Below are 27,721 nucleotides of genomic sequence, written 5' to 3' on the forward strand. Positions count from 1 at the left end.
AGTGGCAGGAAAACTACTAAATTATTGAGCCGAATCCTGAAAGAAATATTTACTATAATACGTTTCCCTCTGAATAAAAAAGTCCTAAGGAGCGAAGTCCCCTCCGCTATTTTTGGGTGTTTATTTTAACTTTACATTTTGCTTTGCTGTACAAAAAATATAAGATTTAGAAGTTTCAAATTACGAAGGATAAGCGGTGGAGGCTCAGGGGAAGGAACGCTAGCCAACTAATGAGTTTTGAGGATTTGAATCTTAAGAATTGCTGGTTGATACGAATTTCGTACCCGGCTGACATAAAATATTCCAAGTGATAGACGCATCGTGGATTATTAGAGTCCCATCTTCGTCTTGCTAATCACGGGAGGTTTTCGTGGTTTATCTCACCATGAAAAAGTTCTCCACGAAGGCAATTCGTTCCCGATACTTTTGTACAGGAGTTCTCTTATTTCTTGGTTTAGATTCAAAATTACAAGGATATAAAGTTGAACACTGGTAACCATGAGATCAAATTCGGGTTGGCTGTTCAACAACAGTTATAAAATAAAATTACAAAGGATTACAGAAAAATGAACAGAGAGTGCGATGAAAATGAAAATGACTATTCTATAATTAGTTTGGAAATTGTTATCTGCAAAATCTGGTGTAAAAAAATACTGTACTGGCTGCTTTGTAGAACACAGAAATGCAAATACTAATTAGAAATTTTGCGCTCTGTAAAGGCTAATTTTGATCTTGAAATTAATACCGGTATTCAAATATGTTCGAAAATTAATTGCAATTTTATTATTGCCTTTTACGCACCTTTTTTCTTCTTTTTCTTTTCACGTGATTGTTCTTATGATGAGTTGTAGAGAAAATTTCGATTTCGATTGTTAACTTAAAAATCACTAATTGTTAATAAAAAAATACTGCGATTGGTTGATATGTTTGCTAGAAAAGAAAATTTAATCAAAACTACCAAAATATTGTAAAACTTACTTTATTTCCGGCTATAGGGAAAAACCAAAAAGCTCAGTATTTTTTAACGAAGTGGTTTAGTAATGTTTTCGGTAAAGTAATAAAAAATTTAGATTTTATAATATGAGTTGAAATGCGAAAAACGTGGTAAAATTTTATAATTTTACCATGATAGTTTAGAGCACTGTATAAAAACCATTTGTTCAGAAAAATTTACTATTCAGTTTTATATTTTTTACTAAATGTGAGGTTAAAAGAGCTATAATTTTGAAAGCTAGAGTATCCGGTTAACTGCTATCATTTTAACAAAAAAATTACCAAATAAATGGTTTAAATACTTGGTTTTATTAACAGAGCTATGGTTTTGTTTTGAAAAAATGTTATTATCATAGAATGCGGTAATTTAAGAAAAACTTTTTCTTCGCGTAGTTGGCTGAAAGGTAACTTGGTTAAAATTTAATTTGCTGAAAGGGCGGGTTTATGTGTAAACTTAACAAGAATTTTGTTTTGAAATTCCAATATGTTTGAAAGCAATTGAAAATTTAAATACTCATTCGTTATATCTTTCTTTAAGTTTTTTTGCTTTAAATATTGACCATTGACTATTTATCCATTGTCATAAAAAATTTATTTTATAAACATGCGCTCAAGTTGTTGTCAATAAAAAGTAGCGAAAGACAGCCAGAGAGAGAGAGATTTGTTTGTTGCCTAATATCACTCTTAATAATTATATTGACATTTTTAAAAACAATAAACTTAATAAATAACGCTAAAACCGTTCCCTGTTTAAACTTCAATAAGTCTTGTTAACGAGTAATATTACTTCTCTTTTTTTTTCCAATTGAGTTACACAATCTAAATTCCTTAAGTTTTTTTTTCTTTCAAGTACAGATAATTATTTTTCAAATTTATTAAATCCTCTATTTCATTATGCTTAGCAAAATGTTCTTACATAAAGCTGCAATACTTGTATATTTTGAAAACAAAATGTTATGTGTTTTGCGAAAAGTGAAAAATATTGCAGCTTAAGGAAGTATATATAAAGAAAAAAAATCAATGATGAATGAACGATAAGCAATTACGGGAGTGAGCGGAGTAAGAAAAGGGTAAAGCCTGCTATTTTTTATTTTTGTATAAATGGAATGATTTTTAAACAAAAAATAGACAGGTAATTTTTAACTATGCATTTAATGAAATATTTAAAGTTTCAAATGATAAAATAAAAAATAACGTTTTTCATGTGTTATAGCTATGCAAATAATAGCAAAATAAAAACTGATGTTACTTCAAAAAATTTCGATGCATGTTTTGAAATATAAACTGCGTGTATATAAGTGTGTTTCAAAGCATAAATTTAAAATATAAACTAAATAAAACTGTTTGAAAACTAATAATGGATTTCTAAAATCAATGTTGTTGCTTAAACGTAAATAAAATAAAGTTTTAAAGTTAAAGTTACGATTTTTATGTTAAAGAATTTAAAAATCCTGAATTTTAATGCCATAGAAAGTATAAATATGCATAGCTAAATAGAATTTCATCGTATGAATATCGTCTGTAAGAAAGTTAAAAGAACATCATTATCCTTATAAAGATAGTTAAAAGAAGTAAGTATTTAGTAGAAAAATAAAGTAACCTCAAATTTTTGCTTTAAGTATCCAAGGTAATGAATTTGTTGCAGTTGGTTATTTAGGATTTTAAATCTTTCTGATCATTAGCTTTCAACCAAAAATATAATTATTTTTTAGTAATGTAATTGAATGATATAAAAAAAAACCAGTCGTCATGCATTCATTCATAAACAAAAACAAAAAAATTCTTAACTCGGGGAGTGATTTATAAAGACTTTTAGACGAAAATATATATATATTTTTTTAAAAATTTATAATTTTGTAGTGCTAATATTATATTTTACTAAACCAGTTTGCTAATGTAAATAAATTTGCCCAATTAAAGTTATTTAATTATTTATAAAAAATAATTCATAAAAGTAGAACGTGTTTTTATGTACTAAAATTGTTAAAAAGCTGATGAAACCTAAAAAATGGTTTATTTACTTAAACGTCCTTAATTATGGAATCTTTACTGTTCATTATAAAGAAACGATATTCTAATTTACTACTTCGCAAATCAAAATATATATGTAAGCATTATTTCCCAGTTTATATGTATTAAAAATTTTTCTTACGAAAAGTACTCAAATGAATTTTGACTTCAATAATTTTTTAATTTAGTAAGCTTGCTTATTGCTAATAGTTAATAAAATATTTTAGTGCAGATTAATTTTTTATTATGAGGACCAGAAATTGTCTTTAAGAATTCAAAATAGATATTCATTACGGTTTGAAATCACCAGATAAGTATGTTTGAAGTCCTTGAACTAAAAAGAATGTGGGGAAGCACATTTTGTCCCCTACCCCCAATTCTAAGAAACATTCCTTTCAAGTACGGAAAAGCTGCTCAGTAGGAGGTCGTTGATTACTTCTATGTATAGAACAAGCTAAAAGATTCATTTGGCGAAAAGGGTGTAAAAAGAAGGAGATAAACGTAGCCCCTAGTTTTCTTCTTTCTTCGAAAAATAGAAATGGTGGCACTAAGTAACAAGTAAGTAACAAGTTTTTTCTCTTTAGTTCATGTAATTTAAAAATTTTTTTAACTTATTTATTAAATAGCTTTTTAAAATTAGTTTAATTCGCTTTGATTTTATTTGCTAAGTTTTTAGAAATTATGTTTTATAACTATAATACTTCAGTTGGCTATTTTATCTTATGCTTTCCTGTTGTTTAGTTTAAGCTGCTAGTTTAGTTTTAAAATGAATTAGACGATTTTTTTAATAAATAAAAGTTCAATTAACTCTATCTAATAAAAGAAAAATTTATGATTTCTTATGCTTTAATTAAAAATGCTTCTTTCATTTTTCGGAAGCATTGATTAATTTAATAATTTACTTCATTTCGGTAGCCATATTTTTTCTCTGAAGGATTGTTAAAAAACATTATTTGAATTATCTAAACCGCGGGTGTCACTTATTGTTTCAAATAATAATTTTGATTAGATATAAGAAGAAATATTTTTTTGAACCACCATAAAATAAATAAATAAATAGCAAGAGTTTAAATTTTCTCATCTCTAATTAGTTACTTTATATTTAAATTATACTTTAATTTTGATATTTTTCTGCTTTGACTTTTTTAAATTAAAAAAAATAATAATAACGTTGGTAAACATGTAAAAATTGTTCCACTAAACACTTCCACTTTTAAAGTTTTTTTGAGTATTTTCAGAATATATTTTTAAACAATTTAAATATTTGTTTTGATACTCAATATAATATATTCTTTGTTCTAAATAAATAAATAACAAAATGACATATTAAATAGAAGGACAGTATTTCTAATTTTTATTTTGTTGTTTTTATACTTCTTTTGCATTTAATGAATTGCTGTAGAGGTATAAGAACATTTCAAATCTTTATATTAAGTTTAATTTTACGATTAAATTTGTTTTAAAATGAATTAATTCGTTATAAAATTATTATGTTGTAAAACTGAATTTTTTATAAAGCAAATTTAATTTAAAATTACGTTCAATTTTTTTGAATAGAAATTAGAATATTATTTCATGGTTATTATTTTTAAAATTTATTCATAAGTATAATAATATTTTCTGTATAATAATTTTTTTCATGAAATAAAGCTTTTTGTATTAAATATTGTTGGTCCTCAATGCTATAAAGACGATTACTAATTCTTTTTTTCCAGTTATTGTGCAAAATCTATAATTTATCTCATGTAATTTATCTTCTTCTTAATTTACTATTTTGAGTTTTTAAATGGTTGTTAATTCTAAAATATACCTGTTCAGCCTTCACCTTTGACAATTTTGTGTTTAAGAAAGTGTATACATTTTCTACAAAAAAGAATTTTTATTAATTGTTTAATTAAAATTTATGATGATAACTGTGTAGTGGAAATATATAATCTAAAAATTGTTGGAAACTATTCCTCAAAAATTCAGGAAATTATATTTTTAAAATTGAGAGGGAGCCCTAACTAACAAAAGCTTTATTTAGAATTTGTCTATTTATTTTAATTCTAATTTATCTATTTATTTTAATTCTAATTGGCTAAAAGACTAGTTCTTTTTCTAAATTAGAATCAAAAAAATTTTAAGAGAAAATTTGGTAAGGTAAAATTTGGTAAACATTCAACTTATCGTCAGTTACCAAAAATATAAATATTCGCCGTAATTTTAATATATGATCCTTCTCTTTCCTTTAAATCAAAATTAATTTCATTTAAATCAAAAAATTGTTTTTAACAAAAATTATAAAATATAATTAGTTAGAAACAGTTTTGATTTTGTTGATTTTTAACTGTTTTTATGACGATCATACTCTAATTTATTCCTTTTCTTTTATGGAAAGACAGGGCGAAAGATCCAAGAAATGCTAATCCAGCGATCAACAGCCATCAACAGCTAAATAAGGTAAGAACATAGTGAAACATTAAATATTAATATTTTTTTCAATTAAATCACATATTTTTGATTTGCAAAAGAATTTTGATTTTTTTAATTAATAATTATTGTGCTTATCAAAATTAAGTTCACTTTATGTATTTCTCTAACACAGTCTTTATTAATAACAAGTGTTTTTATTACTCATATAAGCTTTTATATTTATATTTTTGCAATAGTCTTATTTAATAATTTCTTAATAAGGTTTCGTAATAAATGAAAAATGCACTTTATAAATGTATAAATTAGGTGAAAAGATGTGCTGACAATTTTATATCATTACGATATTTTAGTATTTGTTTTCTCTGTTTTCATGCCTGTTATAACATTTTTTTATCATTCTATTTTTTTAATTAGTTAGAAAACAAAATTTTAAAAGAAATTATTTTTACTGTTAAAATAACTACGTAAAGTTATGAATGAATAACGAAATATTTTTCGTTATTTTATTTGAAATGATAATATTATATAACATTTCATTTTTCCATAAGTTTCACCAGCATATAATATTCGTATTAAAGCAATTATTTTAGCAAATATTTTTTACTTAAAAAAATACATGAAAAAAATTAAAAACTTTGTCCACATTAAATTTGGGCTGAAAGGCTAAAAGTATTCCCCTACAAGCTCGTGCTAAGTTTTATTGAATTTATCAATTCACATTTAGTTCCTCTAACACACCACATGCTTAGAGTATAAACAAGATAAATGATAAACAATGAACTTATTGTCATATTCCATAACTGAAATAAAAATATTTACATTAATCTTCATACATGATTTTAGAAACAGTTTTTTTTTTTAATGTTTCGATTTTGTTGTTTTTGTTTTAACTAATTTTACAACTATCATATTCTAATTATAGTTTTTTTTTCTTTCATAGGGAGTCAGGATGGAAGATCAACAATGAAGATAAAACTCAAAATTTAAAAATCAACAAAAAGGATGGTAAGAAATAAATTTATATTTTACCTTAGGTTACCATATGGTTGAAAAGAAACCAGTTTTTTTTGTTTAAACTGGGGGTTTTGTGTTTTTTTAAAACAATTTGTGGAACATTATTTTAAGCCAATTGAAATTAACCGAGCCAATTCAAGGTCTTTCATAGCATTTAACTATTCCTTTAACTATTAATTAATATTTTCAATAAACAACTAAAAATATCCACTCTTTTCTTTAAATATATTAACAAAATATCTGATAAAAAAGGAAAGAACTAAATATTTAAGTATGCAGCTTTATTTAGCAAGCAAAATAAACATTCAGCATTTAAATTTGATTTTAGTGATACCATAAAGAATGATTTTCTACCTTGCTTGCCCGTAATATAGAAATGCTATATTTCAATATTGTTTAATTAATGTTATTATTTAGATGTGTATAATTTATGATATTAGTATGTAATTAAATTTCATGGAACATATTTATTTTTTAATCCATTAACATAATATAAATTTTTATATATTTAAGGCAATATATCATATATATTTTATATGAATGATAATTAAAAAGCGTTTTCTTATATGGTGCATTATAATTATTTGATAAAAAAGATACAAAATTGATAAGGAAAGATATAATAAAAGTAAGTTTTTATACTAATAGTTTAATAATAAAGTATAAATTTTCTCTCCATTTATTTTAGCATAATAGTTTATTTAATAAGTTAAATAATATCCGAGTTCATAGTCCTGAAATTTCTGAATTCCTGATAAAGAAAAAAAAACTTTATTCTCATGTTTTTTTAGCTTTTTGCTCTGATTTCTGACAATGTCTGTGTTCGATTTTGTTGTTTTTGTTATCACATATTCTACAAATACTAATGCAGTTCCTAAAACTATCAGTTTGAATAATCAAAAGATTTGTATTTCTGATGTAATATATATATATACATATACATATATATATATATATATAAATGCCAAGACACATATATTTACTTTGCCTTCCTTTCAAAATAATTGAAACTCCACTTAAAAGTAATTTATTAAGGATGTCACGAATTTAATTGCAGATTTTAAATAAATATTGGTATGAAATAATATTAAATAATTGATACTGGTTACAGAAGTACTATTAACATTTCCTAATTATCAATCTCAAACTGTTACGAATCGCTCATTAATAGAATTAAAAAAATTATTCAAGCTTTGTTTCTGGAATTAAAAAATTTATATTTAGAGCAAATTATACTTTTTTGTTAATTTTTTTTTACAGTTAACTGATAAATGTATAATGTACCAGCAATTTGGTTATTAATATAATGTCGCATTAAATAAAATTAAATATAACATGAATATTGTTAATAAATTGTTGGGTTTAAGAAAATCATTTAAAAAAAATTTTTTTTTCTACGTTTACCATTCAAAACATTGAATGAATTGTTTTCATAACACTTAACATTACTTTAAAATATTATTATAGCTACAATAGTTAACATTTCTAACTAAGATGGTTAAAATTATTTAATTATTACAAAACTAATTGAATAAATAGAATTATAATTATGTTTTTCATTCTCAATTTGCTAATGAATGTTAAAGTTTGTGATACTATTTTTCAATTAGATATCTAAAGCAGATTAAATTAGTTTAGATCAGATTGCATTGCTGAAAAAACTTTTTTAAATTACTTTGGGTAGAATAAGTCTTGATATCTATGAGCTACATATATATGAACTGCATTTAAATAATTAAAAAATGAAATGTGAATAATTTTAATATGTTTGGCAGTTGATCTATTTTAAAAAATAATAATTTGCTTGCATATCCCTTTCACCATTTCTTAGTAAATAACCTTATTAATGGAAAAAAAAGAAGACTTGAATTAAACATACTATAAATAATGTTTTTATTAGTTACATAGTATAAAAAGTATTTATAATTATAATAGTTAAATGATAAGTTTATTTAAGTAATTGATTTTTTTCAAATCTATTTCTTTAAATCAATACTTTTCTTAAGTATAATCATTAAAGGGATGTATGACTATAATAATTTACATACATATCTCTTTTATTATTTCTTAGTGAAATACTATCATTATCTCTGAAATCAGATCTTAGTTGTTTTTTTTAAATGCAACCTAAAGAATGCATATTTATTAACTAAATTCAATATCATATTTTTATAATTAAATTAATAATTTTTTGTAAAAATAATCAGCTTGTCTTAATCCATGGCTTTTAATAAATCAGTTGATTTAAATCAATGATATTTTTTTTTCTGTGAACATTTAATATATCTATAGTAAAATAAATTGCTTTATTTTTTGCAGGAAAAAGGCTCATTGAAATAAAGCTTCTGGAATGGGATAAAGAAAATATATTTGTCCATATGTAAATAGTGTATACAGATGTATTGATTTGTTACAAGGAAATAAAACTCCTTCATGGTTTATTTTAAGCTTTATTGTTGTTAAAATTCCTGCTTTTATATATTTAAAATTACTAAAATGGTGTATTATTTACTAGTACAAAATATTTTTTTTTTGAAAAAACTATTTATGATATATACTGTTTATCTAATATTTAATAAAATTAATGACTTGATGAATATACACAAAATTATAGGATAAATAAACTTTTGTGTGTAAGTTTCTATCAATAAAAGCTAGATGTAGGTTTTAAATATATAAGCATTATTTTAAAAACTTAAATAACTTATTTATTGAGTTGCATTGTGTTTTATTTTAGAATAAAAATTTGTACTTAATTTCCTCTATCTCAAAATGCTTAAAAAATTTAAATACTCAATTCAAAAAGATTTTTTTTTATATGCTTCTACTTTAAATGATAGCGCTTATAATTGTTTAAAATGAAATAAAAAAAAGTCTATTTTATTGTACGAAGATTCATTGGACATTTGGTTATAAATTAAATAATTGTTTTACACCATTTTGTTTTTTATATTGTCATAAAACAGTATGCATGTAATGACAGTTGTTGTTATATTACAATATAAAAAGCTAAGAATCAATAAATTACTATCACTGATATCAGCCGAGTAGAACAAACACTCGTGACAATTTATGTTCCCTAAATAAGAATTGTAACAAAATGCAGCAAGAAGCCTTTGAAATTAAAAGCTAAGTTCTAATAATAAAAAATAAAAAAAATGCCGAGACACCTAAAATAAAGGTGTGATACCGGCAAGGACGCCATTAAAACTTTCTATTGAACCGAGTTTGAGGTGAGTTAAGGGTGGTGCATTGGTAAATAAGGCAAAGAAGTTGGCCTAAACACCTGAAATAAAGGTGCGATATAGGCGAAAACGGCATAGACGTTTTCTAATCAGCCTACAGTTAAGGTGCCTTAACGGCAAGCGAGGCAACGACGTATGCCAGTGAACGTATTCAGCTTTTGATAAAAAGGCAAAAAAGACATCATAAAGGTTCAATAAAAGCCTTTACGGCAATTTTCTCTTTATTCTGTGAAAAAAAAATTTTTCCCCGGTATTTAACAGGCAAAAATGGCAAAGCAATCCAGAGGCAACAAAATAGTCCCGGTCCTTCAACGATTGCCAGAAGTTTGCCTGAAATGCCATGCACTGGCCCTCATTCTGGCCCAGATTTCACTTTATTAACGGAACCGATACGGCAATGAAAAGCCCGCCGTAATGGCACTTTAGGTGAGCCGGCATTGTCCCTTCACTAGCCCAAAAGTTGTGTGCTTGTTGGGACGATAGTAAGTTAATTCATATTTCAACAGGTTCTGAAATTGAAATGTTTTCTGGTTGAAGCTTTTTTAAAGCTTCAGAAACAATTGATATCTGTTTTTCCCAATTGATAGTTTATTGGTAAAGCCCAACATTATTTAATTTTTTTGACATATAAAATTGTTCAAGAACAATCTCTTCATATTTATGGTAATTATTGGCAAAAGTTTTTACGCGCTCACAATATGAATTCCACCTAGTATCATTTGGTCATCAAGCAGTTTTTTTCATTTGCCCATCCATGTGCTTGATGCACATTTCTAAAATATTTGTTAACTTCAACGATATGTCCAATGATAGTATTAGGAGATACTTCTTTTTGAACCAAATTTAAAAAAAAAAAACAATTTGTGAAAAAAACCACCAAGTGGGTTTTTTCAAAGTGGGCCCACTTGGGGAACCCTGGTTATATGTATTTTATATTAAGTTTAAATGGCGCATTATCACTAATACATATTTGAATCTTCTTTATTTTTAAGTACATTACGTTTCATAATTTTTTAACTCAAGAATTATAAAATATAAATGCAGTAATATAAAAGGAACAAGTTTATTAATCTTTTTGTTTTCACACACATTTATTTACTATATTTATTAAACATATGGATATTACCCATTATAAAATTATAATCTGTAAATATTTATAATCAGTAAAAACTAAAATTTCATCTGACTTGAGTTAAATAAAAAACTGAAATAAATATTTAATGGTCTTACATGTTTCTATAATAAGATTAATAGAAAGTGAAATTAAAACTACATATAATTATAAAGAGTATCAGTTACTTGTCCCATTTGTTTTCAAATAATTAACCCTAGAAAAGGATTTCATTTTTAGATAAATAATTTTAAAAAGTTCTCCTATAAAAAGTTTTAGCTTTTTTTTTTCTTAAGCTAGAAAATAAAACTGTTTAAATTTGTTAATGTATCACTTGGTAAAAAAAGAAAAAAATTGTTTCTTTTCAATTTTTTTTAATATATTATATTACCTGTATGTATTATATTACCTGTTTATTAATATATAAAGCATGCAACTATAGTTGAAAAATTGATCTTTTCAGACTATATTATTTAAATTTTTATTTGATTTAATATCATTAAAATATTACTTTTTTGAAAAAACCCATTTGAAGTTTTCAATAGCACCTACTATAAAAATTATATGAATATTTGAGTTTCTTTTACTTTACTAATATTAAAAACTTAATCATATAAATCATACAACTCTATTTGACAAATTTATGCTGCACAATAAATTATATAAAAATAAATGTGAAACAATAAGTTCTAGTAAAAAAAAAAAAATTTTTTATTTTGAAAAAACCCACTTATCGTTCCAAGTGGGTTTTTTCAAGGTGGGCCCACCCAATAAAACCCGGGCGGGTTTTTTCAAAGTGGGCCCACTTGGCGAACCCTGAATATAACCCAGGATTACGATTATGAGAATATAACCAATGACGTTCTCTTCGAATAATTTGTTTGCCTTTTGATACTCAGACATTTTTTTTCAGCAATTGAGATTTCATGGGTTACTTAAGGTTTGCCTTAACTCATTTTTTCTTTCTCTTAAATTAGTAATAGAAGTGAAAGCAAATTAGCGATGAAAAGTTTCTCCGTGATATGGCTACCTTTTACGTGCGTTTTGAAGTCTAAAAAAGCATATTTTCTAAATTTTAAAATAAATAAATAAAAGAACATTTTCATTGATACTTTAATCACACATTCTATTAAACCTTTTTGAACATACCGCATTCGTAAAAAGAATATCGTTATAATGAAACAATAAGATAAATATTATTCAAATTTTAAGCATACAAAAAGCAGACACGGAGTTATACATCTTTATATGACATAAAAGTTTTGAAAAATAATATTTTTATAACCTTTTTGAAAATGACGCTACTGTTTGTAATCAGAATAAGATAATTAATATTAGCAGCTTAAATAGGTAATCCTAAGAAACTGAAACGGTATGATATTACTTTATAAAAAGCTTCATTCGCATAAAAAATATACTAATTGGAAATAATAGTCAATATGTTTCAAGGGCGCAAAACGCCCTTTAAAAATTGTTTCTTCTCACGTTTCACGTTTGGCAAATCTTGAAAATGGGCGCCTATTTTTGAGAGCTTGAAACAAGTCGACTGTTATTTCCAATTTGCACATTTCTGAAGAGAATGAAGTTTTCAATAATCTATTAGCTTATAAAAGAACATACTTTACAAAATTTTAACTTTTAAAAAACAACCCATTTATAATCAGAATAACCATTACATGTGAATAAAATAAGAAAATCATTTTACTAAAACGTTAAGCTTATAAAAAAAGAAATATAATTTATAAAATTTTTACACGAAACGTTTTGAAAATAATCGAATCGGAAATAGGTGTTTATTAATGCATTGGTAATAAATTTTTTTCTTAACTTTTTGAAAATGTCATATTTGTTATAGAATAACAAACATAAAAATTCATAATTTACATCTGTTAGTGACACATTCAAACAGTGACACAGTTGTATGCACAGGAAACATTAAATGGCATTTATTTGCGAAAAGGGCGGCATAGCCGCATAAACTATTTACATGAAATCGTCCAGCCGAATTAAACAGGCAGCAACAAAAGTGGAACAATGCGGTCTTTTAATAAATTTCAATGTTAAAAAAAAGCTAAAATCAAAATTCGGTAAAATATGTGATTTTAATACATATCACTTATATTTGCACCGACATTACAAAATAGATAGAAATGTTTCATTAATGCTAAATACTAAAGCACAGCACATTTCTATATAATCATTTCTGCAATGGCAAAACGGATATTGATATATTCCGCTGAGAGAAGAAAATTTAGTGGCACCAAATTATCTATAACAGTCAAAGAGTTTGTGTGTCTGGCTTAAAACTTATAGTCTTAAGCGAGCTTATAGTCTTAAACTTATTACTAGCGTCTTGAAATTTAGAAAGTGTGTGAAAAGGGTAGATTTAGTCCACGATTCTAAAAATTGTTATAAGTTTCAATTAGTTCGTGTGGGAGAAATCTTTCAAAAAATAGAATATTTTCATTAGTCTACAACTAGGCTTGCTAAAAATTAAACTGCAGACGATTCTTTTTCTCGTGAAATTTTTAAAGTTTCCATGTATGGTGATGTTTGCATATCAGAACCGGTGGCACGGGAGAGCGAAGCGGTACCACTCAGCCATCGGGCGTCAGGTCCTGGGTTCGATCCTCAGGTCGGGCAAGGTTGACTCAGCCTTTCATCCCTTCACTGGGTCGATAAATTAGTACCAAGCATGCTTGGGAATTAAACACTGGGGGTTCCGTGTTCGGCTGCCCACCTGACCGAAACATCTGCTTCTGCACCCCACAGCCCAGGTTAAGAAAACTGAGATGGGTACACTAGGCCTTGGCCCTCTATGGGCTGTCGTGTCACTGAGTTAAGTTTTAGTTTAGTTTGCATGTAGCTAATTAATTTTTAAGTTATCTGAAACCACGTGTTTATTTTGTTTATAAATATGTTTTAAAAAGAAGTTTCCATAAAACTAAATTTTATATCAAAAATCAATGGTATTTTGCAAATTATAAATAAGTATTGCATTTAATTTACATCAAGGGAAAATTGTACTTTTCCAGTACAAAATTGTATTAGGTTTTCGGATAATTTTACGTAAAACAACGTTAAATTCCCTATGTTGGAAAGATAGTAGAAAAAATATTTTAATCGCTAACCAAAATGGATTTTTTTTTGTTGTTCTATTATTGTAAGAATTAATAATTAAAAAGAAAAAAAAACGCGGTAGGTTGAAAATAGACACTACATTTTCCTCTTATTGCTTTGAATACATAAGAAGGGTAAATCCAGATCTTGTTCACGCAATGGGGAGAAAGGGTTTATGATATAAATAGTAGATAGAAATACAAGAGCGGTTGACAACGAATCCGGCTTTTTTTTTCCCCTTTAAAAAATTCATTAAAATTTGATCTGGTAATATTCATACCTAACGAACTTTTATTTGTTTCATCATTAATATTCTAATTTTATTTTTAAATAGTATTCTTATTAAAAAAAAGATTTACTTAAGTAGTATTCATATTGCTGTGGAATGGCACTTAAATCTTATTATTAAACATGAATTTAGTTTAAAATCACTTTTCTACCGTAGCTTACATTAAAATTAGAGAGATTTTGCAAAGCGCTACTGTTTCCCCCAAATCTGACGTTAACACTCTCTCAAGTTTGACAACAAATTTCCCAACAAATGGCGGTATTGTTAAGGGGTAGGAAATAAGATTAGAGTTACAATTAACGCAAGACAAACGCTATGCAAAATCTCCCAATTATATTAATTAATAACCGTAAGTAACAATAAAAATTAACAAATATAAGTCTGTTACTGTAAATGATATTAAGTAAACTTACACTATTATATTAAAAATAATTATTATATATTGTCCCACTATTAAATCTGGTGACCTAGAAGGGGATGGCAATTGCCATCTTTGCCTCCCTCTGAATCCTCCTCCAAAAAAAAGACACGCAGGGGGGGGGGGATAATGTCACGTCGTCCAGGAATGCTGAGCAGGAGATTCATATAATTTATAGTGTTCTATATAATTTTAATAAAAAAAAACATCGAAATATGCTCAGGCAAATATGTGTTGAGACAAATGAAATAAAACAATCGTAAGTCTTTTTTCGGTATTATTTCAATTTTAATTAGCTATTATACTACTTATATATAGATAAGGATGCGAAACTTACAATTTCAAATAGAATAACTAGTTAATTATTTACAATGTATACCGTTTCAAATTAAAAAAGAAAATTGTAAAATTATCCTTTAAAATTTAACTAATAAACATATCTTAAAATAGAATAATCCGTTTATTTGACTGAAATAAATTGTATTTCAATTTCATTGAGCGGGCTAAATTGCAATTATATGAAAAACAGACTAACATTAGGGCTGTTCAAATATTGCGTGCGCAACAAATTTTCCGCAATTTTGGACTTTCCTTTCTCCTTAGTCAACAAAAATAAGCAAATCGCAAACTCTCATACTATGCTTACGTAAGAAAGTCGTAACAACCCCCCTCCCTGAGTTTTGCTTTGACTTTTACAGTATTAATCCAATTTTAGGATTAAATTCAAATAAAAGACGTCACTTTGCATAAAACAAAATGTAAGTTTTAATTTATTTTTTAAAATTTTGAATTATATAGTTAAAATTCTTTTGAGTTTTCGTTTTGCTTTTTAAAACTCTAAAACAATTCGAAAATAAAAAAATTTCTTCCAAAATTCAACTTTTATTTTAAATTTGAAATTTTTCCACGTATTTTTTTTTTTACATCTTTTATTTTGCACTTTAATAAAATTTTGAAAATGAGGGGATTTTTTTTGTCCTAAGTAAGCATTGCTCTAGCAACCCCTTCTCCCTTGTTAGCAAAATTTGCAAATCACTCCCCCACCCCCTCTTCACGTTAGGAGCGCTTACGCAATATTTAAACAGTCCCTTAGACCTAATCATAAGATTTTCATGCACTTACCAAGATAATAACTCCACCTTGATATTGACACCAGTAACAAAATAAATAAATAATAAAAAAAATAGATATTTAAATAGATTTTAAGGTGCTGAAATAAATATACATCATTTAAATTCTACCTACCCCTCTCAAAAAAATAAATAACATTTATTCAGTATTAAGAAAGTAAAAGAAACTGTACCTAAGGCAGAATCCCAGTTCGCAGAGGAAAAATTTGTGCGTGTTTTGCCTTTGAGGACACCGATTAGAAAACAAGTTGTTCTAAAATTCTATTTTCATTCCTTTTTATCTATCATCTGTTCCTTAAACATTTCAACATCCATATAATCTTAAAAATGCTGTTCAATTTTAATAACTGCTGATTAAATAAAATATCAACGGATTTTGACAAATTTATACAACTTATAAGTTAATTCACTTATAAGTTCATGAAGTTACAACTGAAAAAATAGATATTTTTAAAATAAGTAGATCAATCTTCTTATAACGAAGAGAAATTTAACTTTTTTTCAGTTTAAGGTTTTTATACTAAAGAGTAGTTTAAAAGTTGCATTGAACTATCTTTGGGTTATATAAATGTGAGAAAAGATTGTTTGGTTGAATGCAGAGTTAAAGGGCATAAGAACCAGAAGCGGCCATACTGATCAAACGCAAATAACACGCACTAAAAGTTTTAAAAAAAATTACAAAATCAAACGCTGTCATAAACTAAATCTGGAGCAAAAGTAAAGGTTAAATTAAATAAAATAAAAGAAGGAAATAAGACGATCGTCTGTAGTTCGTGGAACCAATTGTCAATCTGATAAAGGTTCACCCTCAAGGGTGCTTTAAATATGATATAAGGTCCTTTAAATATGAGTCCAAAATTGCTAAGAATATGTTAATAAAATATTTTAAAATGCCCCTCAGAATCAAAATGTTGGATCAGTGCAACTAATTAATTGTAGATACTTAGCGCAAAACACTATATTTTTTAAATTCTTTTTGTTAAAAAAAAAAAACTTTCCATCTTATATTTATTAACTCTGTTGAACAGCCATCCCAAATTTTGAGTTAATGACTATCAATATTTAACTCCGTAGCCTTGTTATTTTGAACCCAACAGAGAAAACAAGGGAACTCCTGGATCGAGCATTGGGACAAACTAGTCTTCGTGAAGGGCTCTTTAATTGAACTAATCTTCATTTTCGCTGATGGAGAGGAAAACCTCCGGCGATTAGCCTGACGACAATGTGATTCTAAACCCGTGGTGTGATCTGTCTACCACAGAGGATATTTTACGTCAGCACTGTAGTCGTTGCGGGCAGGGAGCAGAAGATCTATCCCCTGGGCCACCACGGTTCTATTAAATACATTTATATTTCTTTTTCGTAATAAATATAAATTTGGAAAAACTTTAGACGAACTTCCAGCTTGAGCCTATATTTTTGAAAACGATTAAAAAAAATAAGTAAAAGAATGATAAAAAAAAGTACAGACGTTTGCCTAAATTGTCCCTTCCCCCATTGAGATTGACTGATAACTTATGAAATATTACTCCCCCACCCAACTCATAAAAATAAGACGCGTTTTCAAGAACTTGTTTTCAACACTCACTTTTTGACACCCGGCACAATATTTAAGGCGAAAGATGAGATTCTTAAGAATTAACATCATAAAACTTCCAGAACAAGGAAAAAAAATCAAATGAAATAAAAAAATGGCATCGCAGAAAAAGAATGGAATGTAAAACTAGAAAAGAATGCGATATAAGGGCGAACATAAATTTAAAGTTAAGCGAACAGCTGAAGACACACAGTTATAACAGATTGATAGCACATACCAAAGTGTCAGAAAATTACGTAAGACCGACATGAATCGAATTCTTTCGCCAGACATTTTTAGATTACGAGAGGAATGATATTCCAAAGCTTGCACTGATTTTGAAGAAGGAAAGAACATTAATTTCATATTATTGCTTGTTCAATCATCGTCAGTATTAATAAATAAAAAAATCACAATCTTTTAAATCACAGTAATGTAATTTGTATTTTTTGTAAAAACATTCCTATTTTTTTTTTAACAAAATTAAATAAATAAAATAAAGTGTGATATATACATAACGGTAACACTTTTCAAAAGTTTCACAATTGGGTATAATATAGCCTACGTCACAGGTTGTGTTGTTCCTACTAAATTTAACCCATGAACGGCATTTTCTGCGAGCCTAACTTCAAGCCACAAATAAACAAACGAAGTGTTCGATCGTTTAAATAGCTGCTCGCCAGATTTTATTGCATTATAAAGAAAAGTTATTGAAACTAAATACAACTAAATAAACAACAACAACTAAAACAAATAACAACAACTACTAATAACAATAACTAAATAAACAACAACTAAATTCCATTCGTTTAGCATTGCGTCATATGTTGTTCCTACTAAATCGAAGTAGTTGTGTTTTTTTCATATTATACCCAATTGTTTAAATAATTGTTTTAAATCGTTTGGGTTGCCTAGCAACCAGCCAGAGTTGCAGTTATTATATTTACAAAAGTTGGCAGACGATTTAAAACAAATCATTTAAACTAATTCTCCATTGATGTCGGAACACTAGCAAATATTTTACCTTGACCACAGTTGGGCTCAAAATTGGCTCGATATGGGTCCTATAAGAACATGCACCGAGGGTCCGATATTGGGATGTCTAGATTTTTTAACATTGGTCCTAGAATAACCTATATAGGGTCTACATTGGCCAATATAGAACCTACATTGGCTAAATAATGGATATAAAATATCGGATGAATCTGACAATTCTATATACGACCGATATCGGAATATAAAGGCCCTTTTAACCCTAACTGAGCCAAGATTCATGAATGGCCGATGAAGGCCCAAGTTATTTTGTTGCTTGGGGTTCTTCATTTAAATTCTTGCGTTAGACTTAGTTTTTTACAATTAAGTTTACTTTCATTTAACCTTGAATAAGCATTATCGTAAATTTCGTTTATTTAGAGCTGAGTGCAGCATAGCATACCATACCTCTTGTACCATTACCAAAAATTAAATAAAGAAAGAAAGAAAAAAACTATTAAGCTATTTTTTTTAAAACTACAAATCCGTTTTTCTCGAATGTTTGATAATAATATAATTGATTTTTAAGCAACGTCTTTCATTTAATGAAAAGTAAAAACTGGGGGGGAGGGGGAAGGGACTTTACTAATTGATTTTAATTAACTTAAAATAGGGACATAGATAGTTCCCCTCTCACTCAGTTCCAGTGAGTGCGATTTTAATTCTAATTATCACCATACTTATATCGTTTACGTTATTTCATTCTCATTAAATCTATAATATCCACATTATAAATTTCTGCAACTCCTTGATTTAAAGTAAGTTTTTTCAACTGATAGAACTGTATTAGTACTATACGGATATCGTTCCCAATATGAAGACAAACATAAATTTGTGTAGATATATTTCAATTTTGTTAGCAATATATAACAAAAATTTCGACAACCAATGAACTTCAAATTTTTCGCACTATATCTATATCGTTCGAATTTCATTATAGGAACCAACCAGAAATTTTTGCCACCAATAGATTTAAACTTTTTTTATCACTTTATTTATATCGTTCACATTATATAAACGAGCTTAAATTTCTGCTACAAATATATTTCAGACTTATTAGTCTCATTACAAATTTATTAAAACAAGAATTTAAAATAAATATAGTTACGATAATTTTTATAATTATAATTACGATAATAACAGGTAATTTGATTCAGATTATTTAAAATTCCCATGCACTAAAATCTGAATCCTTAAACGATTCAACCTAGGGTCACGGACAAGCTTGTATTTTTTTTTTGCGGTAAATATTTCTACTATGCGTCATTTTTTTAAGTCTTATTAATTGATTTGCGAATCTGAATGTCAAGATCTACAAGGAATTTCAGGGCAACGTAAACTCAAAATAGAATAGAAGGTTAAAACAAAGCTGATCACTTAACGAATGAAAATGTGTACCAATTAACCTTGTTCCACTTTTCGGCAGCAACAATTAGAAGACAGGATTCTTGAATGCTAATGAATTTTCACTATCGGCTATCTACACAGTTACGAGATTTTCTATATCTGTCATTATTTCAGAGCACTGAAATAGTTACTTAATAAATCTGTTTCTGCACAATAACTGAATTTTATTTTGCAATACTATCTTTTGTTGTAACCTTTTGAACGAAATTTTATTTAAAAAAAGAACTTTGTTTTAAACACACTTTATTCCAAAACAAAAGATAAGAATTGGACACTTGCAACTCGAGAAGAAATGAAGTGATTATGACTAACCATATAATTTAAATCAGATTTAATTGGATGCCTGAAAGCGACGTCACGCGGGTGTGTCAAACGAGTTGCCTCTGAATTGACAAATGCCACTATTTGCCTACGATGACGTCATTTGTAGGCATCAAATTGATATGAAAGTAATTTTTTTGCCTTTTAGCTTTATAAATCGTTTGCTATAGAGAATCGCTTTTCTTTTCTCAACTTTTATGATGATCAAAAAAGTGCCGCGAATTGAGCAATAATAGATGCAATCAAATGTCTTGCGTTAATTCTTGATTGTTTGCTTACAGTATAAAAAAAACTTAGTAGAAAAATATAAACGAATGATAATATGCTTGAATGATTTTTGAACAATTTTCAAAGCAACAAAATCGCAGGTATGGATATAGAGAAAGCGAGAATTTTATATTCTTTAAGCGGTAATATTTATTGTTCTACCTGGAATCGTAATTCGAAATCTAGCTTTTTAATGCCGCATAAATAATTAATTAAATTACTTAATTAAATTATCAATTTAAAACACAATGCAATTTTATTTCTTTACTTTGCAAGTTGTTTGAACGAGTTTTTTGTTAATTGGTTTAAAATGCCCTTTTGGAACATTTTTTCAAAGTTTTTTAAAATTGCTTTTTATTTAAACAAATTTTTAATTGAATGAATAAGATTAGAGTAATTAAGCTCAAAAATACCTGCTTTGGAACTGTAAATTTTGCAATACACACCAATCAAACAAAAAGTAATAACAATTTGTATTACAGAATGAAAGGACGATGATGAACTATTAGCCGAACAAGTTTGAGATTGTTTTCCTGTTTACTGACTATAATCCTTTTTTGTCTGCTAACGATTTTGATTTAAACGTAAAATATTCCCATAAAAACCGAATGTTTGGAGTTAAACTTCAATAGCAACTGAATTTCAACATATTTTCTAACACAACAGAAATAACTTTCAGCTTAAGATTTTTATATTATCTTGTGAGTTTTTTACTGTCAAATATCGCTTGAGCACGAATGATGACAAAATAATATCCATATGGATTTTTAATGTAGCTCAAAACAGATGTCGAGATATGGTGTTATCTGGTTTCTATGCAATCTCCAACAACGTCGCTTCCATAGTTGAACCCCTCTCTGATGACGTAAGGCGAAATACCACAACCTTCAATAGAATTATTAAATTTTTAGTCATCTTGAGTTCCGCCCGATGTCATAATACGATGATATGTAAACGGGTTTTTTAAAATTCAAAATTTTACCTGTTCAAAATTTTCCAAATTTAAAGAACGCTGTATAGGAGACGGTAAATGTTGAACAATTAGATAGTTCCCATGTTTCCTTCTTTTTCTTTTCGACTTTTAAAAGAGTGGTCATAATCAAAACAAAGTTAATGAAGAACAAAATTAATATATTAGGTCCGTACAAATTTAAAAAATAAAATAAAAAAATAGAATCTTTAATTTAACACTTCGACACAGAATTTTTAATACACATATTTTTCATACTTTTTACAATATTTTGTATTAATTTAGATTAAAACAAGGGGGAAATGTTAACATTTAAATAATTTATGGCTATGAAATACAGGTATCCCCTCTGGCAGAATTGTAGCGACACTGTCGCAGAACGCTACTTACTTCTTGCAGAAAAATTTTTCTTTCGAAAGGCAAAAAAATTTACTTTTCTTTCCTACACAAATTTACACGTAATATTTGCTTCATGCAATTAGATAGTAACTTTTTAACGCGCCCAATTTACGTCAATAGCATCGTAAATCTATGTAATGTTTCGATTGTATTTTTGACAGTTATTGATATTGATTTTCACGTGGTTTTTTTTAAATACCTCGATACAGTTCAAACAATATTGAAAATTTGAAACATGCACTTGAGCATTTACTTTTTAAGGAAATAATTGTATCGATTTTTCGGCATTTATTGCTATTGATTTCTTCATAGTTTTTAAATCCGATATTTTTATACGATATTATTTATTACAACAACCTGATCTCGAAACGAAGCTCGCATTTGAGGAGTCCGATTCGTGTGATTTCGTCGTCAATCTTTTTTTTCCGGCAATTACTACTACGGATTTCATGCTTTATATTATTTTTTATTGTAATGATTATTTACAAAATGCGAAGAAATAAATAAATTGTGCGTTGTCCCCCCCCCTCCCGAAAATGAAAGATCACCCATAATATTAGAATAAAAAATTATTACATGTTCAATTAAAAAAATATCAGTTTTTTTTTTCAAACATGGCGCTTTTGTTATTTTAAATTAGTAACATAAATGTTTGTTATTATTAAAAGTATCTTGCAGAAAGATGTTTGTGCTAGAGAGTTTTGTAGCAGATAGCTCGAAAAAATTATGCCGCAGGGCCGGTGTCTTTTTCTGGGTTTAACGTAAAATCTTCCTAACAATAATTTTTCAAATTTTCACTTATTTAGATCTAAGAGAAATAGATATTTATGATTGTAATTTCTTCACTTTACAATATCAATGATGCCACAAATACTTTCAATAACGATAATTATTGAATACAAAAATATTGTAATCAATACCGAGAAAGAAAAAAAAACATATATTAAAATTTCGAGAGTATTATCAGCAAGGTTAATTATAGTATCGAATAATTATTGAATACAAAAATATTGTGATCAGTATCGAGAAAAAAAAAATGTAAATTTTGCGAGTATTATCAACAACGCTAATTACAATATCGAATAATTTCAATATCAATCATTTATATCAATAGTAATTATCCTTCAATAATCAATGAATGTTGGCAACAAAAATACTAATAACAATAAAACTAACGCCAATTAGTTGAATTAGAAAACATCAGGATACATTGCAAAATATAAATATTTTAGAACGATATATTGCGATCTTTTAAAAAATTCTTTAATATGAAGTTATTCTTAATATAATTTTGTTCTTATCGGACGATATTTTAGTTTATGACTGAGGAGGGATAGGGGCTATTTCAATCATTCCTTAAAAACAGGGTTTTACAAAAGTGCTAACATCGGCAACCACGAAAGAATTATTATTTTTTGGAGCCAAGAACAATTTATAGCAGCCAGATATTATGGAATAGTCCGACCGGCTGTATAGTGGTAAGGTAGCTGACTTCATGTCAGAAAGATCCCGGGTTCGTATCCCAGTCAGAGCACTGTTGTTCTTTCCTTCTTTTTTCTATGTACTTTCTGTCCTTCTTAAGGTGTGGGCAACGTTGACCCACTAATATGATGCTCCTGAAAAAGTGGTCAACATATCTGCCTTTTTAATATCCGAATGACGAATATCAATATATACGACTAGGTAATGGAAAAAAATATGTTATGGAATGGAAAATACCGAAAGATCTCTAGCTAATTTGAATAACAAAAAAGACAATTTAAATTTTGAATTTAATATTCACAAAAAATAAATAAAGTAGTTAGAGGTATTGTATATAATCTTAATGCACAGACAATTATACAAGTTATATCAGGAAAAAAAAAATTTTTTTTTCTTCGAAAGTACTCTTTTTAAATTAAATAAGACATAGGAGTGGGTAGAAAAACAAAAATTTTGAAAACAACTATCAACTCAAATCATGATTTAAAAAAAAGTGCGTGAAATTATTTTGTACAAAAAGAAAAAAAATTAAACTAATTTACATCTCTTTTAAAAATATATGTGTACATGCAGATAGTAGAACAAACTATTAAACTTTTACAGAATTGCACTATTGAAGAGAATAAAATAATAAAGTAAAACAATAAATTTATATAGAAATATTAAGATAAAATAAACATTTAACATAACATTTTCTCTCACTATTTATTCTATGAAAAAATTCATCGCAATTTTTAGTATTCGTCGGAATTTCAGCCCGAAAGTCAGAAATCTTATGTCTGTAAAATATTAGGACGCCAGCTACAATTTTCTAGGCGCCGTGACGACCAGAATTCGTAGACCTCTATTTAAAACTAGTAGTATTTCGTTTGAAAATTCTCACATTATGTTTGAAGAAATGACGATGACATTTACAGATAGTTTTTTTAAAAAAAAAAGAAAAATCTCACCTTGAACGCGATGTTGACCACCGCCATATCCCTGACAAAATTTCAACATCACGGAGGATTTCTGCTTTTCGCTTCAATACAGAAGACGAGGAGTAGTAGTAGGCGGAGATGTAATCCGATGGCCAGCCATCAACGCAAGACCGCGCGAAAAAAGGAAATCAATCCAACCATGTGAGAACCAAAATCCCAGAGGTGGAAAACGAAGAGACAGCGTGCAGAAGTGAGAGCTGAAGAAATCGACGGAATGCGACGAACTGATAATAATATTCCGTAAACACATCACACGCGTGCACGACAAAAGGAAAAGAGAAGGGGAGGGGGTGGTTTTTCCAAGGACGACTTTCACCTGTCAGGTTGATCTACAATCGTAGAACAGAACCACCCTCGCATATCCAATCAGTCATCATATTAAGTGGTGTATTTAACTGATAGTTTCGTTTCGTTAAGTCTTTTGATGTTTTGATACATTTGGAAGTAAAAATAATGTCTACCTCTTACTTGAAGAATCAATGAAAGTAGTTCAAGTTAATGGTTGTTTTGATATGTCTCTGAAATCATTAGAAAAATTAAGGAAAAGTTACTTCCAGACTGCTGTCCCCGTTCAAGTATATGTAATATTTATACTCTTCACATTGCCAAAGTAGACTCTGTCGTTATTACAGCTAGCTTTTTCATTGTGTTAGAAGTTTTGAATGTTTAAAATAGTTTTCACATTTTAAAAAAATCACGAATCATAGTGCTAAGTATTTATCTTGAATGATAAGAAATTTACTGTATTATTCCTTGAGTCAATGCTCCCTGAAGTTGGCGAATCCCTAAAAACATGGCTGCTGTTTGGGCCACTAATTTATCTTATAAAGATAGTTTTGGATTGGAAAAAATAAAACAATTTAACGGCACAAAAGCAAAATCTAATGACAATACGTGCTTAATACAACTATAACGCTACAAACTATATCTAATATGAAAACTAAATAAAGAAGAAAATGAGCAAACAAAATAGGAGGAAGGATTACTTGGGCATAATAGGGAGGTAAAACTCTCATATAATTGAAGAAAATAAAATGTGAATGAGAAAATGTAATTTGGTATTTTATTCCAAAACAAAAGATTAAAACTGAAAATTAGAAAACGATTTTATACTTTGAAAACGATTTTGCTACTTTGTAATGGCGATAATTATAAAAATCGTTTGTTAATAAAAAATAAACATTATTAATGCATTCCAAATAATAGATTTTAATAATAGTAATAGTTTTTTTTACGTAAAGAGGATCAAAAAAATTCCGTTTGTTATTAGTTATAAATAATTCCATATAAAACTTTATTTTATTGCTTCAATCTAAGATTTGCTTAAAAAACAATATTTTTTTTCGGTCGTAACAGAAAGAAGAAAAAATCTACTTCCGTTTGTCTAATACACAAATTTATGCGTTCTTTGAACTGATAGTTGTCTCAAACAAAAAGAGGGCACCCTAATCAAGTCATTTCCGGTAATAATAATCTTTTTCAAAGGGAATTGCAACAATGTGAAATGAAAATGAAGGAAAAGAAATCAATTAATTAAATAAATGGTTTATTTAAAGATAAAAAACATTTACGAGTACAGTTGATTTAACAAACGAGAGAAATTTCGAATCCATAAATCTGAATATGTGTAATTTCAATCAAGTATATATAATAAATATAATATAGAACTATAGAAGAAGTTTTCTCTTCAATCACTCTCTTTAAAAAATAATTTGGAAGTTCATATCCTGTCTTATTGAAATGTAATTTTAAAGAATTATTTCAAATAAAATTAAAATTTTTTAATGAGAATTTTAAGTTTTATTTCTTTAATTTCATGCATTGATAGAATTTAAATACTGTTAAATTTAATAATAAATTAATTTTTTGGTTGTAAAAAAAAAGAAAAACGATTTTTTTCCTCTTTATGTCACTCTATGTAAGTCAACTAACTGGCTTAAATAGGGTTGATACTACTCTTAAAATATGAAACAACAAGGGTATCCGATAATTTTTTTTTTTTTTTTTTTTGAGGCTCAATAAAAATTTCAACTTTAAGTTTGGTAAACAGGGTCCTAAAACTATAAATTTAAAGAAAAGTTTTTTAAAAAAAATTATACAATATTTTCTAAAATAAGGGTAAATTTAAGTTTAAAAACTAAAAATTTATCATGCCACGCTAACAGCTCTACAACAAATTGCAATGCATAATTTTTAAAAAATATTTTTTTTCATCATTAATAATGTAATTACCTGTATTTTAAACAAAAATCTTAAAAAGATTTAAAAAAAAAAAGAACAAGATACATTATTTAATATAGAATTTTTAAATAAAACTTCTAAACATTTTTCTTAAAGCTTGATGAAAATAAATTCTAACTGAGACCTTATATAGCTTCTAAGTTTAAAACAGCGATAACATTCATTATTCAAGATCTGCATTCCAAATTTCAAAGAATTCTATTATAAACTTTTTTTGTAATGTGTGTTAACGTAAAAATTTTTTCTCAAAATCAATGTTCTTTAGAAAATGCAAAAAAATTCTGAAATGTAAGAAAAGTCTAACAAAAAAATAGTAATAATAATTTTGTCTTAATATAAATTATTCAAATAAATTAGGATTAAATACTCAAAGCAAAACAAAAACCATTTTGGTTTCGTTTTCTTGAGTCGACTTCCGGTTTCCGTTTCGTCTGTCAGCACAAAAGAAAAAAATCTAACTTTATTTCTAAAAATCGGAGATAAAAATTTTAAAGATTGGAAAGCTAATGAACTGAAGTTTAAATATGGATTTAAAAAAAATTGAAGTTTTCGCTAAAATTGCCGAATTTCAAGCAGTTCGATACTTAATAGAATATGTATTATTCAATCCATAACCACTTTCCTCGTTAGTCGCCATTTGTAAACTTATTTCTATAAACCCAAGTTTGAAATAATCAGAAAAGTAAATTATTAATAACAAAAAATTGTGATAAAAGTATTTGCGTGTAGTAATTGTAGTTAAGTTATTTACAAAATTATTCTTGCAATTGTATTAACCTTATGCCACAACTAAAAAAAGAAGAAGGAAAAATATATCATAGATATTAAATAAAAATATTGATGCATAGTTTTATTAAAAGAGAATTCTTTTTCTGATTAGTACAAAACACTGAAAGATAATAATTTCTACATAAATGGGAGGATATATAATAGCTTGTTTTAAATAAATTAAAAATATTTTTGGTTTAGAAAAATTGTAAATTTTTTTCTTTCTGATTGGTACAAAATAATAAGAAATAATGAATTTCTTGACAAATATGATAGTGTAATAAATTAATCAAAATTAACGAACTGAAATTAGATGATAAAGAACACTGAGGATTTTTTGGTTTATAGCAATTTGAAATTCTAATTTTAATTTAATAAAAATTTAGTTCTAATTTTTTTCCCCATATATATATTTAAAAAAATATATATAATCTAGAATAAGTGAGTCTATAATTAAAATTGAAAATTAAGCAAATGTTAAAAGTAAGAAAATATAGCACATCAATCTGTCTTATATGAAAATTGAGATATCT

General features: G+C 27.1%; 1 protein-coding gene and 1 long non-coding RNA gene across 2 annotated transcripts in view; one reads left to right on the top strand and one right to left on the bottom strand.

Annotated features, from left to right (window-relative positions):
• LOC107447617 (tyrosine-protein phosphatase non-receptor type 13) overlaps window positions 1–27,721 on the bottom strand; it is a 167,913-nt gene that overhangs the window by 89,064 nt on the left and 51,128 nt on the right. The window lies entirely within an intron of this gene.
• Window positions 3,419–8,873, top strand: LOC147804053 (uncharacterized). Its single transcript, XR_015429217.1, has 4 exons — window positions 3,419–3,561; window positions 5,384–5,445; window positions 6,359–6,423; window positions 8,752–8,873. It is a non-coding gene; the product is annotated as an uncharacterized LOC147804053 (long non-coding RNA).

The sequence above is a fragment of the Parasteatoda tepidariorum genome, chromosome 9, assembly GCF_982258835.1.
Source record: "Parasteatoda tepidariorum strain Cologne lab strain chromosome 9, Ptep-v5.0, whole genome shotgun sequence".
Lineage (NCBI taxonomy): Eukaryota > Metazoa > Arthropoda > Arachnida > Araneae > Theridiidae > Parasteatoda > Parasteatoda tepidariorum.